The sequence below is a fragment of the Rana temporaria genome, chromosome 1, assembly GCF_905171775.1.
Source record: "Rana temporaria chromosome 1, aRanTem1.1, whole genome shotgun sequence".
NCBI classification, from domain to species: Eukaryota; Metazoa; Chordata; class Amphibia; order Anura; family Ranidae; genus Rana; species Rana temporaria.
In genome coordinates, this window is record NC_053489.1 from 144,176,225 (window position 1) to 144,180,890 (window position 4,666).

Sequence of the window (4,666 nt, forward strand, 5' to 3'; positions counted from 1 at the left end):
TGCTGGAAAGTGCAAAATCAGGCTCACTTCTGCATAGAAACCAATGAGCTTCTAGGTGTTATTACCAGGCTTAATTAAACAAGCTGGAGTTAGAAGCTCATTGGTTTCTATGCAGAAGCGAGCCCGATTTTGCACTTTCCAGCTTTAGTAAATAAACCCTATTGTGTACTAAAAAGTGGGGTATGCCTGTACCCAATAATGTGCAAGAGAAAAAAAAAAAAAAAGAAGAACAAGAGGAAGTGTTCTTACACATGATTGAGATGAACACAACTTCACCTAATTTCATAAGCTAACTAAACATTTAATTTACTAAGGCTACTTTCACACTGAGTCCTGCAAGCAGCATCTTTGAGGTGCTTTAGGAACGATGTATACACCACTCCTAACGCGCCCCTGCCCATTGAAATCAATGGGCAGCGCTGGGCGCTTTGCAGGTGCTTTTAACTCTTTTTTGGCAACTAGCGGGAGGTTAAAAGCGCCCCGCTATCGGCCGAAAAGCGATGCTAAAACGATGGTCCCGCCGACACCCCAGCACCTCAGTGTGAAAGTGCTCTTTGTGAACACGCTCTGTTCCTTTTGCAATCAACCCCAATGTCATCACACTTAAAAAGTTGAATGAAACATTGCTTTGGTTCATACTCTTTTTAGAACATTCTCCGTTGGCATCCCTGCTGAATCCAGTCTTTTTGCTCTCCACCACATGGTTAGGCCTCATGAACGGCCAGAACAAATGCCATTGTCCATGCACATTCGATTTTTGTTTTAGAGCAGCATTTAGGGGGAAAAAACGATGCTCCAAGCCGGTAGGGATGCAAGAAAACATGTGCATAAATTCATTTTAGTGGCTAAAATGAAAGAATTCTCTAACCAGGGCCTCAGAATGCCATACGTGCATAAACAAGTCTGTACGTACATGCCAAAACAAATGTATTTTATTGCTGGATTCTTCTGCATGTTTCTGGTCACTACTTTGTCCCTGTCCTTAAGCTCCAAAGGCACAGGCTGGGGACACAGTAGCCAAGAAGGGAGAGCCACTTTGGGGTGTAATAAAGACCGGGTATCCAACACACCTTGAAGTACCTGATGCTTAATATTTTAGCTTCGCCTCTAATTCTGCAAGAGAGCATAGACTGGATTCAGTGAAGGCCCTAATAGTGAATATTTTAAATGTACGGTATTTTCCGGCGTATAAGACGACTTTCTAACCCCTTAAAATCTTCTTAAAAGTCGGGGGTCGTCTTATACGCCGGTAACCTAACATCTTACCTTACCAGAATCGCGGCCGTACGATTTTTCAAAAGCCGCGCCTCCGACGTCTTCTGTTCCGTGATAGGCGGAAACAATCGGCTTCCCAGGAGGCACTGTGTTCAGTGTCCGCCTATCACGGAGGGCCTCTCCTCCTGTGTTTAGTGTCCGCCGATCACGGAGGCCCTTTCGTCCTTGGACGAGAGGGCCTCCGTGATAGGCGAACACTGAACACAGTGCCTCCTGGGAAGCTGAATGTTCCGCCTATCACGGAACAGAAGACGCCGGAGGCGCGGCTTTTGAAAAATCGTACGGCCGCGATTCTGGTAAGGTAAGATGTTAGGTTACACGGCTGTGATTCGCATGGGATAAGGTAAGGGCACAGTCTGGTCATGTAATGGGGCAGGTCTGGTCATGTAATGGGGCACAGTCTGGTCATGTAATGGGGCAGGTCTGGTCATGTAATGGGGCAGGTCTGGCATGTAATGGGGCAGGTCTGGCATGTAATGGGGCAGGTCTGGCATGTAATGGGGCACAGTCTGGTCATGTAATGGGGCAGGTCTGGTCATGTAATGGGGCACAGTCTGGTCATGTAATGGGGCACAGTCTGGCATTTAATGGGGCACAGTCTGGCATGTAATGGGGCACAGTCTGGCATGTAATGGGGCACAGTCTGGCATGTAGTGGCATAGTCTGGCATGTAATGGTGGCACCGTGAGGCGAGGCATGACTAGTAGGAAGGGGGTAGTCTTATACGGTGAGTATATCCCAAAACCAACATTTTGGCTGGAAAATTAGGGGGTCGTCTTATACGCCGAGTAGTCTTATACGCCGGAAAATACGGTATTTTACAAAGCAATTGTTTAATTATGCTTTAAAATTGGAATGACAGTGCCTCTTTAATTACAACAGAACTTACCTTTTCCTTGTGTGTGTATGAAGAGTTGTTTTTTTCCATTTGTTATTTTTGAGAAGAGTTTTTTACTGTGTATTTTTTTACATTTGCGCTAGTTTGAAATTTTCTATGAACAATGTTTATTTTTTTTATACACAGTATAATTTATATTTCTATTTTTGTTCATAAGTAATTTATAGCATGGAGGACAGAATATTTTGAAAACGATAACTTATTTTATCTAAGTGTAAATTTGTAAATAAAAGTTGTTTGTTTGCTTTTTCAACTTTTTGGTGTATCCTTTAAAATCTATTATGTACAAACGTTACCATCATTTTGCTGTAAAATAACGAAAATAATAATAATGCCTAGTATTGGCATTTAAAGTGTATTCTCATTCACACAGCATACCTTAGAATATAAAAAAATATAATAATTCAAACATTTTAGATGTTTCTTTGGAGTAGACCTCTGAGCAGACTGCAGGCTACTTCGAACAATTTTAAAGTGAGTCTGTGTCTAGGCAAAGTGGATAAAGACTGGTGTTGATTTACTAATACTGGAGAATGCTAAATCTGATGCAGCTCTGCATAGAAACCAATCAGCTTCCAGGCTATATTGTCAAAGCTGAACTGAACAAGAAAATGTAAGAAGTTGATTGGCTACAATGCACAGCTGCACCAGATTTTGCACTCTCCAGTTTAAGTAAATCAACCCCAGTGTGTTCACATCTAGTTTACAACTGATAATGGGATCTGTCAGCACAGAACAGACAGGGATAGATGTGGTAAACATTAACCTCCCTGGCGGTATGATTATGTCAGATTTTTGATGCTGAAAGCGGTACAATTGTTTTGCATGGAAATTTGGCATTTTATATTTTAGGCCTGCAATTCTTAGGAATAACTCACTTAAATCTGTCCAAACAAGAGTCTAGTAGACATCCCGGGGATGATAAAGTTTGAAACACAAAATCATAAATTATAATATAATAAATAACTATAAATAATTATAACAAATGTAGCACTACCCCCGCAGGAGCTGCTGGTTATATTTTTGGGTGGCACGTTACCTCTATACTCTGCCACAGACCTTCCTTTGTAGATGAGACACTTTTGGTCCGGAATCCCCTGCCACAGGATTCAGCACCTGGATCTCTTTAGCTTGGCTTCTTTAGAACTTCTAGATCCGACAGGCGACACTATCAAGCCTTTCGGTGTAAGGTGCATCCTTCGATGAAGTTTCCAGGCCTTCTCCCAAGGTACCAGCCTCTTGCATGGCCCTCTCCAGGATAGGTCCTCCCCTGGCTTCCTTCATCAAGTGGCCTCCTCCCGCAGGACGGACAGCACAGGATCACCCCCTCAGCACAGGCCCCAGCCAGACAACTGGGCACACAACAAAGCCAATGTGGTCCCGGAACCAGGATTCAGGACTCGCACCTCAGGCCAAGCGGGCCACGAGCTGCGGGCGCGTGACAGACCCCGAAACAATGGCGTCTTAAGTACCCCTCCCCAGCATATACAGCGGGGCGACCACTCCCACTGATTTGATGCTGAGAAGAACACTCAATACACCTTGACCTTGCTGCTGCCACCTTTGGCCAAGGGTGGTAATGACACCCCCAGGCGAGCAATGGTGGATACTCTCAGCACAGCTATGGCTGGAACAGAGGCTAAATTGCCCTTATTTACTCTAGTCTGAGCCAAATAACAGCTCAGACCCCCACTAAATTTAACCTCCTGAGGCCCGCGCTATAGCCGAATGACGGCTACAGCGCGGACCTGAAAATCCAAGTGGACGCCAATTGACGTCCACCCCTTTGCTCGTTCCCCGCGCTCGCTCCCGAGCGCGCAGCAGGGAAACTCTGTGCTGGCCGTGTCCCTTGGACACAGCCAATCACAGATCGCCGTGAACGGCCAATCGGAGTGGCCGTTCGGTAGGCGATCTGTGCGGCCAATGAGAGATAATCTCATATGTAAACATGAGATCATTTCTCATTGCAGGCTCTCACAGACAGCGGTGCTGTCAGGGAGAGAGGAGACCGATTAGTGTCTCTTGTACATAGGGACACAGATCGGTCACCTCCCCCAGTCACCCCCCTTCCCCCACAGTTAGAACACTAAGCAGTATACACATTTAACCCCTTCCTCACCCCCTAGTGTTAACCCCTTCAATGCCAGTCACATTTATACAGTAATTAGTGCATATTTATAGCACTGATCGCAGTATAAATGTGAATGGTGCCAAAAATGTGTCAAAAGTGTCCGATGTACCGCCATAATGTCGCCGTCCCAATAAAAATCGCAGATCGCCGCCATTACTAGTAAAAAAAATAAATAATAAAAAATAATAATTCTGTCCCCTATTTTGTAGGCGCTATAATTTCTCGCAAGCCAGTCGCTTATTGCGATTTTTTTTTTTTTTTTTTACCAAAAATATGTAGAAGAATACGTATCGCCCTTTACTCTAAAAAAATGTTTTAAATAAGCTGTAATAAGACCGGAACTAGGACAGACTGGAACCGTT